Consider the following 15,914-nt stretch of genomic DNA (forward strand, 5'->3'; position numbering starts at 1 on the left):
TAAAGTGAGTAAACCCAGTGAGGTAAGAAAGATAAAGAAATTGAGCTTTATAGAATTACTGAACTGTCACAAACAGAATAGACCTAAAGGGAAAGAATTCATTTCTGAAGAGTCACTTTGGAGAAAAACTCAGAGAAAAAGACAAGTCAATAGAAAGGTAGTGGGAGATGGAACTAACATTTATTTATTGAATGCCTACTACTGGCCTAATGTTTATATGTTGTTTAATTGCAACTCATACTTTAGGAAATAGGTATTACCTTCAAATTACTGATACAAAATAAATAAATAAATAACCATGAAGCTCAGAAGTAACTTGTCCTAAATCATGTAACTAATAAAGCCACAATTGGGAATGAAACCAGGCCACTTTGATCCCAAATGCTATTTCCCACTATAGTGGGATGTCTGCTTTAAAGAAGGAGGCAGGCTATTTGGAAGACAAAAGAAGCATCTGAAAATCAGGTCTTGTTCAGATTCGTAAACAAAAAAGCAATAATACCTAGAATGACAAATGGCCTTAAACTCTTTAAAACAAAGTTTAGGACTAGAAGAGTGAAGATGTGTGCCCAAGTATCTGGATTACAAATTTAAAACCACACAGCTTTCTTGAAGCAAACTAGCTTAGATGAATATGTTTCTCTTGATGCAAACTTCTTTGTCTCAAGGCTAGATATTTCCTTGGACAGCAATAATCCTTCCAGCAGCAGTGAAACACAGGAAAGGTCAATAGCCAAGTCAGAAGAGGAAAAAAGATACCTGCTTAAACAATGGCAGAAAAAAACGACTACATTTCTTACTTTGTTAACCAATACTCTCCACTGTATTGGTTCCTAAACTAAACTGAGAATGTGGTTGAGTTTAGAAACAGGATTCTTTTATGTCCTGGAGATGATACTTTCACTGAATATTGAATGTTAGGAAACCAGAAAAGAGGAAAATCTAGAAAGGTTCTTAGATTTCAGTCAGCCTTAACAAAAAGTGATAATCAAGGTTGGGGAAAATATGAAGGACATTCAGGAATTGACATAAAGTTCCCAGTTTAATCACATACATGTATTTGTCCTGAGCAAATCTGAAATTTTGTGGCATTGTCAAATTCGTTTTTTATTCCAAACAAGCAGAAAACTGATGATATTTCAATGATTCAAAATAAATCATGAATGAGTCCAAAGTTCCTAGTGCCTTTCAAAGATTTATTAACATTCAAGTAAATATAAAGAACTGTAAGGAAACTGATCATTTTCAGTTGCCTCAATTAGTCAATTAATCTGAACTTCAAACTCCCCCAGAATGCTGTTTCAAAGGAAATTTAATACCTTTTTGAAAGTCTTGAGGAGGACTATAAACTGAAGTTTGATGAATTAGGTTGAGAGGTGAATTGGAGTTTCATAGCTAATATTACTTAGATTGTAACACAGAAGAGTGCTATCAATGATTAAGTAAAATTTTAAATATTCCTAAGCACTAATTTGCCACAGACTAACACTAATATAGGGAGTTAAATACAAAAAATGACATAAACAGATATATTCACTTCTATTTCATTCAATCACCTGCTCTTTAAGACATTAAAGTCCCAGATGCAAGATTATTAATGTCAAAGATAAGTCATTTAATAATAAGACCCTTATTTATTTTAAGATTGGTTTTAGTATGGGGTCTCAATATGAAAATAGTTTATTAACTTGCTTGCTGGTGCCTATGCTGAAGCACTTATCTCCATGAAAAGAACATAGAGAACAACCAAAGGAAGCTCCTAAATGTTATTTTTTAAAGTTATTAACTGTGAGCATCAGTATATCTCAAAGGATGTCAGCCCTTTCCACACCAGGTTCAGAAACTGACAATTCTTTGCAAAAGCAAACCTACAGTACATATGCCAAGATGCTAGCAACAATCTGCAATAGGAGGTACTAGCTTTTGCCCAAAGAAATGGATTATGAACCCACCATACAAGTGTTTATGAGCGAAAATTACTATTAACTAATACTTCTGCAAATGGTAGAGTTTTAGATACTATATTTACATTCAGTTCACCAGGCCAGGGGTTGATAATTTTTTTTCTGTAAAGGGCCAGACAGTAAATATTTTAGGCTTTGCCAGCCATATGGTCTCTGCAACTACTCAACTCTGCCTGTAGCACAAAAGACAATATATAAATGAGTAAGCATGGTTGTGTTCCAGTAAAACCATATAAAAAGTAAATACATTTGGCAGTGGCCAAATTTGGTCATAGTTTACCCACCTCTGTAGTATGCCAATATAAAAGCAATTGGAACCATATCATTAAAAAGGCAGCCTTGGGCTTCCCTGGTGGCGCAGTGGTTGAGAATCCGCCTGCCGATGCAGGGGACACGGGTTCGTGCCCCGGTCTGGGAAGATCCCACATGCCGCGGAGCGGCTGGGTCCGTGAGCCATGGCCGCTGGGCCTGCGCGTCTGGAGCCTGTGCTCCGCAGGGGAGAGGCCACAACAGTGAGGCCCGCATACCACAAAAAAAAAAAAAGGCAGCCTGGTGAAAGCAGTTATGTATATGTATGTTCTTCTATTTAAGTCTGTAACTTCTATAAAGTACAGTAACAAACTTTATCTAAACCTCTTCCTTATGAATTGCTTAATGGTGAGCCAATAGAAGCCATAACATTCAAATTCTGATGTGACAGTTGGAACATGCTTCCAATCTGATCAATAAATTCTTCAAAAGGTGTTAAATTTGACAGTGCTGGAAGACAATGTGTTTTAATAAAGAAATTAGCAGTCAGAACAATGCAATGGCATCAAAGAACCTCTCCTCTCACACTGGGAACACTAAATGCTCTAGTTATGTTTAGGCAGTAGGAAAGAAAGAATACTGGCAAGTACTGAAATTTAAGTGTATTATAAAATGCTGGCTTGCTAGAAATTTTTATCTTAATTTTTTTTTTTACTTTTATGCTCGTATATCTTAAAAAATACTATAAATCATTATTTTAATTTGTAATTCAGGTATTCCCGTCCTCCTATGCTGTTTACCATTTATTGTAACTATTTAGGGTATTATAAAAATCACAACAAACAGCGTTATTTTTATGTATGTAACGGAGATATGCAGCATTTAAGATTGAGAGAAGAAATCTAAGGCTAAATGTTTTCAGAGCTCTAGTGGGCATACAGTGGGAAAGGAAAGGTGAACTTTATTTTCTTCGAGGCAAAGAAACTATAGGTGACATCTTAGCTTGTTACCAACCTTTATTCTTAATATGAAGTTTGTAGTTGTTTGTGAGGCAAGGAGATTTTTATTCTAGTTAAAACAAGGGTTTCTTTGACCTACTGCAAAGTGTAAGCCTTTCCCTTCAGGGGCTGCCTGTTACCCTGCATATGACAAGCAGTAAAAAGATAAAAGGAGGGGGAATAGGTTCTAGAGTTTGCTAATCTACTGATTTCAGCAATAGATTACGGCATGGCTTGAGAGTCATGAAAATTAGGTTTCAGTCAAGCTGGCCATTAACCCGGTTGTCTGGTGGCGAGCGAGTCAGTTTCTTCAACTCGGTGGACTTAAGTTTCCTCATCTAGAAAATGAGAGAATGCTCTTGACTAGCTGCTCTCAAAGGCCCGTTTCAGCTCTATTATTCTAAGACAGGAAGATGTCAAGCCACCTACTATGGGCACTGTCTCTCACAATCGAGCCGGGGAAAAGCATGACGAGGACTTCCCTGTCTCAGCCCTCACCCCATCTGCGGTCCCAGCTCAAGGCACCAAAGGAGCTTCCTCCCCACCTCCCCTCTCTAGCTCTCTCCTACTCGGGATAGAGAAAGGCGCTCCCATTCCCGCAATTCCCCCAATTCTCCTCCTCCCCCCTCCTCTCACTCGGGTGTTGACCCACGGTAACCCTGCCTTTTCCCTAAGGTCCGGCAGACACCGACTCCCACAGCCCCTCGAGTTCTTTCTCAGCCCCCGAAGGAGGCCCTGACTTGCTCTCACCCGAGCCCTGTAGGAACGCGCGCCGCCTCTCCGGACCGGTCTCCGCGGGACCCGGCTTTGGCCTCACCGCTCCCGCAAGAAGCCACTGTTCCGAGGCGTTTCCCTGAAGAACTTCCCCGGGTAACAGCCGACTCCGTCGCAAGCTCAGCCTTAGCAGCCGCGTCCCCCCTTTCCCTCCGCTCCTCCCCGGGAGATGAGTTTGCAAGACCCGGAACGTGCTCTACCTGAGCAGGCCAAGCCCTTAATCTCAGAGAGCTCGGCGGGAAGGAGGACACTCCACCCCCAAAACTTCTCAACTTACTGCGGCAAGGCTTCTCGTCTCCTGAACAGGAAAAGGCAACGGCCTAGGCCGCGGGGGCCAGCGGGGGATGGAGTTCTGAGAGCGCTAAACTGGCCGCCGCAGTCAAACCTCGCGCCGCCGCGGACTACGACTCCCAGAGGGCTCTGCGACAGCTAACACGCCTCCCGCCGCAGAGCCCAGCCCTCCGGCTTCGGAAGGAAGGGCGGCGCAGGTGGGCTAATCGCGTTTTATCTGCAGCCAGACCTTTGCGCCAGAGTCGGTTGCCTACCTTCCCGTAAGGCATCTAAGAGGAGGGACGCGAACTCCTGCAGTCCTGACCACCCCGGAGGCCACCTGAGAAAGGGCTTATGTGACATTTACATCTAGGGCTGACCTCCCATAATCTGTCATCTCAGGCTGTTCTGGCTGGTGTGGTGCTCTGTACTCTCATCACGTGCTTGCACCCTGTGGACGCCAAGGGAAGCTGGTTTGAAAAAAAAAAAATTGGTAGATTTGGCACTTTCTCTCCCTTGTCTAGACATTTAGGTTTGTTTTTTGTTTTTTACTTGTTGGCAGTTTAGTCACTAGGCTAAAAGAGGAGCTTTGGTAGTATTTTAAGCACCCTCTCCCCATCCCTAACAATTTCTCCGACAGCCACCCCAAATAAACATACAGTCTAAGGAAAATTGATGTGCTTGTTATAAAAAGTCAGCTTAAGGTAAGTCTCCTGAAAAGCATATGGCAATACCTCAACTCTTCTTACGTAGGAAGCCGGTGGCTTTTTTTTTTTTTTTTTTAAGCAAAACAACCAGGAAAAATCAATGTAGTGTAATGTGTTAATCCCAAATGAAAGAAACCAAATTTAACAAATAGTTAAAACTGAGTGCCAAGCATTTTACATAAAATATCTCATTAAGTCTTTACCATGATTCTAGAAGTGTATATTATCCCTATTTTACAAATAAGAAAACAGTCCTAGAGAATTTTAAGAGTTACCCAAGGCCAAACAACTATCAAGTGGCAGAAGATCTAGAATTCAAACCGAGGTCTTCTACCAAAGCCTATGCTCTCAAACTCTGCCTCTATTATTGAGGGTTTGACAAGTGCAAGGCAGGTAATATGATGAATATTGCCTTTAAGGCAGATAAAAGTTATTTTGCTAATGGTGTCCTTATTAAAAAACTTTTGCAACTTCTTTTTAGCCTGCCTTCAAATCAACAGTACATTCTTTTGATGGCTCCAATGGTGGCAAAATATTCTTCTTTCTCTGCTTTTCAGGCTGAGAAAATATTTTTAGGCAAGGCTGAGAAGCACGAAAGTAGATGGTATGGAATGACGTCAGCAAAAATGGCTGAATAGGGAACTTGAAAACTCTCCCTCCACAAAAGCAACGAATAACCTGGTGAAACTGTCAGAATCAGCTTTTTTTGGAACTCTGGAATCTAATAAAAAACTCACAACAACCAGGGGAACACTTAAGAAAAAGACTGCTGAATTTTGGCAAGAAAGCTCTGTGATTATCTCCAGCTTGCCAGTCAGTGGCCTTGAGGACAGCAGCCCACATTCCTGGTGTAGGTTGCTGGTACCAGAGAGAGTAATATGAACCTTATTCCAGAGGAGTTGTAATTTTGTGTTTTGACCTATCTGGTGGTGTCCTGAAGGTTTGGCTCAAGGGCTTACCTTTGTTTCCCCAGCCTTGAAGTCTCCCAGGGCTGAGGCAGGATTGTCAAAAGGATTTAAAGCAAATGTATTAGCCACTGCCACCAGGGTACCCAGGGTACCGTGTAACAGTTTGGACAAACAATAAACAGGCCAAAAAACCTAGGAAGGAAGAGGCTGGGGAAGCAGATACTTGGGGAATAAGGGGTTTTGTTTTCTATTTTTTTAATATTTACTTTTTTATTTGGTTGTGCCGTATCTTAGTTGCAGCAGGTGGCCTCCTTAGTTGAGGCATGCATGTGGGATCTAGTTCCCTGACCAGGGATGGACCCGGGCCTCCTGCATTGGGAGCATGGAGTCTTATCCACTGTGCCACCAGGGAAGTCCTGGAATAAGGGTTTTCTTGAAAAGCTTCCTCCTCTTCTGGGGAATCCGGAAGGCCACATGCATGCCTTGGTCTGGACCCATGCTCAGAAAAGACCTGAGAAGACCCGAAGCTCTCACTTCTGGCTGACCTTCAGACTCTGTACAAGCAGGAAGTGAAGGCTAATGCAGAAATGTAAAGTATCCTGCTAAGCATTGAAGGAGTGTTCCAACACACAGCTAGCTGACAAAGACTGGGAGAGTTTTTTTGCATTTTGGCTGGTTTTTCCTTTTTCTTTTTTGCTTATAGGCATTTAATAAAGATATCTCTGCTAAATCACTAGCTGACCGCTAAGCTAATGGAACAGAGTGGTCACACAACAAAGAATACAGACTTTATAGAATTAGCTGACTGGTAGTTAAGTCTAGAAGCTTGATCATATTTAAACTTGATTTTTAAAATCAAGCCTATATAGTTGGTGTTATAGACTTCCCATCACATCAGGAAGCACATTTCTGAAGTCTTTCATTTGTGATATTAAGAGTATTCAGTGGGCTCAAATATTGTCTCTTGTAAAGTTTGCCTTTAGCTTTTCACCAGTCATTGATCAGTAGCCATTGATGATCATCTTCTAGATCAGAGGTTTGTGTCACCCTTAGTGTCTGAGTAAATTTTTCTCAGTGTCCTTAGTTTCTGTTTACTAAGTGGTTAGGTCCAAACAAATTAATATGTGTTTATTTAAATATATATGGAAATTGAAAGAAAAAGATTTTATTTCATTCTTTAATAACCACAATTGCTTACTAATTGGGTGTATACACCTATTGGGCACTGAATAACTTCTCAAACCTTGAAATCAGATGGGACATCACTGTCTTCATTTCCTCTTCCACATTGGATTTTGCACAACACTTGCTTGAGATCGTAGGAACTGCTGAAAACTCAATTTTGAAAAGATACGTTAGCCAAAAGAATTAACTTGATCTAATGTTGTAACTGTGAAGTACCTCAAGCGTTCACATGGTGTCTGACAGATGTTGCTGTGTTTTCCTCAAAAATTTAAAATACTCTGTGAAGTCCTTGTGAGTTCCCTGTGGTAACGTCATAGCTTAGGAACTGCAGGTCACTAGCAATTATGTTCCTGGCCTAAAACAAGAATTGACAAACATTTTATGTAAAGGGCCTGGTAGTAATTATTTTAGGTTTTATAGCCATGTGGTCTCTGTTAACAACTACCCAATTCTGCCTTTATGGCGTGAATGCAGCCAACATAGGCAATATATAAACCAATAAGGTGGCTATACTCTAATTTATTTATAGAAACAGGTATTGGACTGGATTTGTTCCCAGAACTGTAGCTTTCTGACCCTCTGGCCTAGAGAACACAGAGTGGAGATTTTCCTTTATTAGCTGGTTTCTTCAAAGGAGAGGACTTTCTCCTTTTCTCCTGGATCTGAGCTCACTCCCTTTTTGCATTTGAAGCTCTCCAGCTTTATTTGGGATTTATTTAAAGGTTTCATCTTTCTTGGTAAGGCCTTGTTTTGAGTACTCGTTTGGCACCTTGGTCTGATCTTGAGATCAGAATGTTTCAACTGAAGTTAGCTGAAAATGACTTTGGCCCAATTTCTTTGGGAAGGGGCTGCTTCAAATGAAACTGCTGGTTTAGCCTTCAGCCTATTCCTTTGGAAGGGCTGTTTTCTGGAGAATGGCGAGAGAGGGAGGAAGGAAGGAAGGAAGGAGGGAGGGAAGGAAGGGAGGGAGGAAGGGCCTTTGTCTTGGCTCCTCAGGGACAAAGCTGTCTTCTTAAGACTGGCTCGGATGAGCTTGCAAGCTGTTTGAATTGAACCTATTGTGCTGTAAGCTGTTTAAACTGTTTGAAAATTGTTCTTTACTCTAGAGGAAAAACATCTAGAAAATGAGATCCCAGTTATCTAGGTATTTTGAGGGCACATCCTCTACAGAGACTTTGCCAATTTTATGTTTAAAACCAAGGTCCTAAAATAGATAGCTAGTGGGAAACAGCTGCATAGCACAGGGAGATCAGCTTTGTGTCCACCTAGAGGGGTGGGAAAGGGAGGGTGAGGGAGGAGTGGGGATATATGTATATATGTATAGTTGATTCACTTTGCTATAAGGCAGAAACTAACACACCATTGTAAAGCAATTATACTCCAATGAAGATGTTAAAAAAAAAAAAACCAAGGTCCTTCCCCTTGTGCACTTCTAATTAAATAGACTGACCTGACCAAAGGCAATTGAGAATATCAGTGGTCATTATGGGGAACTTTTGAAATCCCCAAACTTAATTTTCTTAAAACAGAATTGGACTACAATAGCTCAAAAATTTCCAGAATTGAGTGGAATGCTTATTTCTATGGGTATTTTGAGGCTTTCTGAAATTATCAGGAGTCTAAAATTGCCTCTGCAAAATAAGACTTTAAGATTAACTGAGGTAAACAAATGATTAAAGAAAGGTAAAATGGCTCCTGAAGCCTCAGGCTCTTCTTCCTTGGCTTCTTTGACTCAGGCTCTGCCTCTGGCCCCATCTTGTCTCCCACAGCACCATCTTCCTCTTTTTTACCACCATCCCCATACTAATTCTCTCACCAAACTTCCCCCTTTCTCTGAAACTCTCCCTACTCCCTTTTTCTCTGCACTTGTCAGTACCTGTTGCTTTAAAATTTAGCATTCTGAGGATCAAGGCTAAAAGCTTAATTTCTTGATATTCTCTGGACTAAAGCTGAACTGTGAGCCATAGCCAAAGATTTTTCTAAAGTAACTGAAGGTCTTCACAGATTCGCTGAGGAATTTAATATAGCCATTCAAGTGTATCAACCTGGTTTCTCTGATTAATATCAGCTAGTTGGTATATGCTTGTTGGTAAAGGCCAGGCCCAGCATTGGATGAAAACTGCTAATTGGGAAAGTCCTCAAAGAGCTCTAGAATTACAACTGAGAAACCAGCCCGCTAACTTATTTTATGATTAGTCTCAGACAATTGTTAGATGACTTCATCGAGCAATTCCTCGGGCTTTTCCAAAATGGGGAATTTGATTGGAACAAAATTCAGACTTGCACACAAAAATCTAATGAACCTGCTCATAAATATTACAATTGACTTCAGAATGTTTATAAATAAAATTCTGGTCTTCCTTCAAACATTGATTCCACCTGAGTAGTTTTTTAATTTTTTACTCCTAATTTATCTCTCATGTACCCCCTTTCTGCTTTGATAACCATAAGTTTGTTTTCTATGTCTGTGAATCTATTTCTGTTTCATAACTTCATTTGTATCATTTTTTAGTTTCCACATATAAGTTATATATGATATTTGTCTTTCTTTTTCTGACTTGCTTCACTTAGTATGATAACCTCTAGGTCTATTCATGTTGCTGCAAATGGCATTATTTTATTCTTTTTTATGGCTGAGTAGTATTCCTTTGTATATATATACCACATCTGCTTTATCCATTCACCTGTTGATGGGCATTTCAGTTGCTTCCACATCTTGGCTATTAAAAATAGTGCTGCTATGAACATTGGGGTGATTCTTTTCAAATTAGAATTTTTGTCTTTTCCAGATATATGCCCAAGAGTGGGATTGCTGTGTAATATGGTAACTCTAATTTTAGTTTTTTAAGGAACTTTCATGCTGTTTTCCATAGTGGCTGTACCAATTTACATTCCCACCAACAGTGTAGGAGGATCCCCTTTACTCCACACCCTCTCCAGCATTTATTATTTGTAGACTTTTTTTTTTTTGGTAGACTTTTAAAAGATAGCCATTCTGACCATTTGAGGTGATGCCTCATGGTAGTTTTGATTTGCATTTCTCTGATAATTAGCAATGTTGAGCATCTTTTCATGTGTCTATTGGCCATCTGTATATCTCCTTTGGAGAAATGTCTGTTTAGGTCTCCTGCCCATTCTTTGATTGGGTTGTTTGGGTTTTTTTTGTTATTGAGTTGCATGAGCTGTTTATATATTTTGGACGTCAAGCCCTTATTGGTTGCATTGTTTGCAAATATTTTCTCCCACTCCATGGGTTGTCTTTTCGTTTTGTTTATAGTTTCCTTTGCTATGCAAAAGCTTACAAGTTTGATTAGGTGCCATTTGTTTATTTTCCCTTTATTTCTGTTGCCTTGGGAGACTGACCTAAGAAAACACTGGTACAATTTACTTCAAAGAAATGTTTTTTGTCTTTTTTAAAAGATTTATTTATTATTTATTTATCTATTTTAATTTTATTTTGGGCTGCATCGGGTCTTAGTTGCAGCACATGGGGGATCTTCGTTGTGGTGTGCAGACTTCTCTCTAGTTGCAGCATGTAGGTTTTCTCTCTCTAGTTGTGGTACACAAGCTCCAGGGCACATGGCCTCTGTAGTTGTGGTGCACAGGTTCCAGAGTGTGTAGTTTGTGGCATGTAGGCTCTAGTTGAGGCGTGCAAACTCAGCAGTTGTGGCACATGGGCTTAGTTGCCCTGTGGCATGTGGGATCTTAGTTCCCTGACCAGGGATCAAACCCACGTCCCCAGCATTGTAAAGTGGATTCTTTACCACTGGACCACCAGGGAAGTCCCCATTTCAGAGAATGTTTTGCCTATGTTCTCTTCCAGGAGTTTTATGATGTCATGTCTTATATTTAAGTCTTTAAGTCATTTTGAGTTTATTTTTGTGTATGGTATGAGGGAGTGTTCTAACTTCATTGATTTACATGCGGCTTTCCAGTTTTCCCAACACCACTTGCTGCAGAGACTGTCTTTTCTCAGCTGTCTCCTTTGTCAAAGATTGACTGTAGGTGTGTAGGTTTATTTCTGGGCTCTTTATTTGGATCCATTGATCCATATATTTGGTTTCGTGCCAATAACATGCTGTTTTGATTATTGTAGCTTTGTAGTATTGTCTGAAGTCTGGGAGGGTTATGCCTTCAGCTTTGCCCTTTTGCCTCAGGATTGCTTTAGTAATTCTGGGTCTTTTATGGTTCCATCCATCTGTATGGTTTTTAACTCTTATGGTTTTTTTTTCAATGGGAAACTAGCTAAATTAATTATATTGCATATACACAATAAAATACCAGCTACTCCAGCTTTCTTTTGATTTCCATTTGCATGGAATATCTTTTTCCATCCCCTCACTTTCAGTCTGTATGTGTCCCTAGGTCTGAAGTGGGTCTCTTGTAGACAGCATATATATGGGTCTTGTTTTTGTATCCATTCAGCAAGCCTGTGTCTTTTGGTTGGAGCATTTAATCCATTCACGTTTAAGGTAATTATCAATATGTATGTTCCTGTGACCATTTTCTTAATTGTTTTGGGTTTGTTTTTGTAGCTCCTTTTCTTCTTTTGTGTTTACCACTTAGAGAAGTTCCTTTAGCATTTGTTGTAGAGCTGGTTTAGTGGTGCTGAATTCTCTTAGGTTTTGCTTGTCTGTAAAGCTTTTGATTTCTCCATCGAATCTGAATGATATCCTTGCTGGGTAGAGTAATCTTGGTTCTAGGTTCTTCCCTTTCATCACTTTAAGTATATCATGCCACTCCCTTCTGGCTTGTAGAGTTTCTGCTGAGAAATCAGCTGTTAACCTTGTGGGAGTTCCCTTGTATGTTATTTGTCATTTTTCCCTTGCTGCTTTCAATAATTTTTCTTTATCTTTAATTTTTGCCAATTTGATTACTATGTGTCTCAGCATGTTTCTCCTTGGGTTTATCCTGTATGGGACTCGCTATGCTTCCTGTACTTGGGTGGCTATTTCCTTTCCCATGTTAGGGAAGTTTTTGTCTATAATCGCTTCAGATATTTTCTCTGGTCCTTTCTCTCTCTCTTGTCCTTCTGAGACCCCTATAATGTGAATGTTGTTGCATTTAATGTTGTCCCAGAGGTCTCTTAGGCTGTCTTCATTTCTTTTCATTCTTTTTTCTTAATTCTGTTCCACAGCTGTGAATTCCACCATTCTGTCTTCCAAGTCACTTATTCGTTCTTCTGCCTCAGTTATTCTGCTATTGATTCCTTCTAGTGTAGTTTTCATTTCAGTTATTGTATTGTTCATCTCTGGTTTTTTTTTTTTTTTTTTTTTTTTTTTTTGCGGTACGCAGGCCTCTCACTGTTATGGTCTCTCCTGTTGTGGAGCACAGGCTCTGGACGGGCAGGCTCAGCGGCCATGGCTCACGGGCCCAGCTGTTCCACGGCATGTGGGATCTTCCCGGACAGGGGCACAAACCCTTGTCCCCTGCATCAGCAGGCGGACTCTCAACCACTGCACCACCAGGGTAGCCCTTTGTTTGTTCTTTAATTCTTCTAGGTCTTTGTTAAACATTTCTCACATCTTCTCGATCTTTGCCTCAATTCTTTTTTGGAGGTCCTGGATCTTCTTCACTATCATTATTCTGACTTCTTTTTCTGGAAGGTTGCCTATCTTCACTTCATTTAATTGTTTTTCTGGGGTTTTATCTTGTTCCTTCATCTGGTTCATAGCCCTCTGCCTTTTCATCTTGTCTATCTTTCTGTGAATGTGGTTTTTGTTCCACAGGCTGCAGGATTGTAGTTCTTCTTGCTTCTGCTGTCTGCCCTCTGGTGGATGAGGCTATCTAAGAGGCTTGATGGGAGGGACTGGTGGGTGGGTAGAGCTTACTGGTGCTCTGGTGGGCAGAGCTCAGTAAAACTTTAATTCACTTGACTGCTGATGGGTGGGGCTGGGTTCCCTCCCTGTTGGTTGTTTGGCCTGAGACAACCCAACACTGGAGCCTACCTGGGGCTCTTTGCCGGGGCCAATGGCAGACTCTGGGAGGGCTCACACCAAGGAGTACTTCCCAGAACTTCTGCTGCCTGTGTCCTTGTCCCCACGGTGAGCCACAGCCACCCCCCCGCCTCTGCAGGAGACCCTCCAACACTAGCAGGTAGGTCTGGTTCAGTCTCCCTTGGGGTCAATTCTCCTTCCCCGATGCTCACACTACTTTGTGTGTGCCCTCCAAGAGTGGAGACTCTGTTTCCCCCAGTTCTGTCAAAGTCCTGCAATCAATTCCCACTAGGCTTCAAAGTCTGATTCTCTAGAAACTCCTCCTCCTGTTGCTGGAACCCCAGGTTGGAAGCCAGAGTGGGGCTCAGAACCTTCACTCCAGTGGGTGGAATTCTGTGGTATAAATGTTCTCCAGTCTGTGAGTCACCCACCCAGCAGCTATGGGATTTGATTTTACTGTGATTGCGCCCCTCGTACCATCTCATTGTGGCTTCTCCTTTGTCTTTGGATGTGGGGTATCTTTTTTGGTGAGTTCCAGTATCTTCCTGTCGTTGATTGTCCAGCAGCTAGTTGTGATTCTGGTGTTCTCGCAAGAGGGAGTGAGAGCACGTCCTTCTACTCTGCCATCTTGGTTCCTCTCCCCCAACTCTTATGTTTATTAATGGGTGGAACTGGGACCTTTTCGTTCTAGTAAAAATGACCAGGTTGGAATGGAAAACTTTGTTCACTCCAGATTTAGTAAATGTGGAAAAACATCTCTTTCATTCTCTAGATGTCACCTTAAAGGAACACAGTCAAAATTCTTAATCTCTAACTCCAGCAAATGAATGATCCTAAATATAATCAAAACCTGCCTCGTTTCTAGATTGTTACAAAATTAAGCACTTGTCTTCCAACATCCTCCCAATTCTCAGTGACAGGGCTCCAAAGAACTATAGGTGGTTTTCCCAATCCTTCTTAATTGGCTTGAAGGAACATTTCTCCAGATTGGGGGAAAATCGCTTCTAGTCCTAACTGACAAGGGAGCTATACTCATTGCTCAATTCTGCTACTATAAAACAGCCCTGCCTCAAAGTACTAAAACAGTTCAAATAGTGCAGATCTTTAATGAGCCTCAAGAGGTTCTTGTCTCTGAACCTATTCCCTTTTGTTTAAGACTTTTGAGAGATACTCACCCTTTTCTCCTTGGCTCCTCTGCCCCTATCCACTTATTAGGCTAAGACTTCTTAGAGAATTATCATGCCAGTATTCTTTGTCCCCAAAGGGGAAAATATAGAAATTGACAATAGTCATCAAAGCAATCCACCAAGTGAATTAAATGACCCTTTGATATCTTTTATTCCATCTCTGACTGTACTAGAGCAGATTCTGGAAACACTGATCATTTGTCCCTATTGAACCAGCTACCACTTTCCTTATGGAGCAAAATCTCCAAATGATGTTGGCAAAATTCATAGCACATTTCCCATTAAAATTCAGAGAGACCTCAAAATCTCTTCCCAGAATTAATCAATACCCTAAGAGTAAGGAAGCCATTCAAGGTGTAAAGCCCATAATAGAAGATTATAAGGCTCAAGGCCTCATTATCCCTTGTACTAGGCAGACACTCCCATTTTACCAGTGAGAAAATCTAAGGGCCAAGGGTGGAGGTTTGTCCAGGACCTCCCAGCAACAAACAACATTGTTATCTCTGTTGTTCCCAGCCCTCATAGTTATTAGGTAGTAAATTCTTTACTGTAACTGATTTATGTAACGCATTCTTTAGTATTTCAGTTGGTGAAGCTAGCCAATACCTTTTTGCCTTCACTTGTCAAGAAAGCCAATTCACCTGGACTGTAATGCCTCAGGGTTATACTGAGCCCCTATTCCTTGGGCAAATCCTGAAGGTTGATCCCTAGAGATACTGCTTTGTTGTAACAAATGGATGATTCACTTCTTTGCTCTCCTTCTCAAGCCTCCTTACAGGAAGACAGCATCCACTTGCTAAACTTTTAGCCTTAAAGGGACATAATATCACCAAAGAAAAATGACAGTTTGCCCCAAACCAGGTTTGATATTTAGGGCATCAGATATCAGAACAAGGGATACACTTAGATCCAGATAGACTTCATGGTGTCTTAGTTTCCCAAAACCCAAAACTAAGTGCCAACTGTGAGATTTTCTTGGTCTAGTTTGTAATTGCTGAAATTGTGACAGGTTTCCTTGGGCTAGACCTTAATGGCTAAAATTGGATTCCAATTTTTCCCTCTTATGGCCAAACTTCTGTATGTTTTACTCAACAATAACAACACAACCTAATTTTTCGGGAAGAATTGGATGACATAGCCTCAGGGTCTTAGAGAAGAGTTTGCTGAACCGGCCCGCCCTTGATCTTCCCAATTATCAAATTCTGTTTTTCCTTGTTGTATATGAAAAGGAAGGGAATGCCCATGGGGTACTCACCCCAAAACATGGATCCACCATTGACCCATAGGGTATTATAGCCAGCAGCTGGACCCTGTGGCATGAGGATAAGCCCCTTGCCTGCTGTGATCCATCTAAACCTCACATCCACCCCTTTTGGAATTCATAAACTCTCATCCTTTGAGCTAGTCACAGTATACCCAATGAACTTGGCTCCTGCTTCTTTAACCTACAACTGATAAAAGGAGAGATACGCCAATATTTCAAAGGCCTAATTGCTTCTATTAAAAATAGCCATGTTTTGGTGGATCAGTCTTTTCACAGTGTACCCTTGGGGGACAAAGACCTTAAGCATCCCAACTTGCAACCTAGAGATTTCATCTATCGGAAAAGATACATCCAGAAGAACTCTCTTCAACCTTGCTGGAAAGTACTCTATCAAGTATTCCAAACAACCCTTGTGCTTCCAGACTCCAAGGAATAGACTCTTGGATTCATGAGACACACCTAAAGAAAGCAT

At 40.9% G+C, this 15,914-nt stretch overlaps 2 protein-coding genes across 12 annotated transcripts in view; one reads left to right on the forward strand and one right to left on the reverse strand.

Annotated features, from left to right (window-relative positions):
- Nucleotides 1-4,401, reverse strand: part of SLC38A9 (solute carrier family 38 member 9) — a 97,682-nt gene extending 93,281 nt beyond the window's left edge. For 2 of the 11 annotated variants that reach the window (XM_059061124.2, XM_067030980.1), the window contains exon 1: nt 3,962-4,298. The gene's annotated coding sequence lies outside the window, so the exon portion shown is untranslated. Of the gene's footprint in view, nt 1-3,961 lie in introns of all 11 variants that reach the window. The other 9 variants (XM_067030979.1, XM_067030981.1, XR_010840139.1 and 6 more) reach the window with 8 other exon arrangements.
- Nucleotides 4,395-15,914, forward strand: part of DDX4 (DEAD-box helicase 4) — a 108,297-nt gene continuing 96,777 nt past the window's right edge. Inside the window, exon 1 of the mRNA XM_067030976.1 lies at nt 4,395-4,473. The gene's annotated coding sequence lies outside the window, so the exon portion shown is untranslated. The remainder of the gene's footprint in view (nt 4,474-15,914) is intronic.

This window comes from Kogia breviceps, chromosome 4, assembly GCF_026419965.1.
Source record: "Kogia breviceps isolate mKogBre1 chromosome 4, mKogBre1 haplotype 1, whole genome shotgun sequence".
Taxonomy (NCBI): domain Eukaryota; kingdom Metazoa; phylum Chordata; class Mammalia; order Artiodactyla; family Physeteridae; genus Kogia; species Kogia breviceps.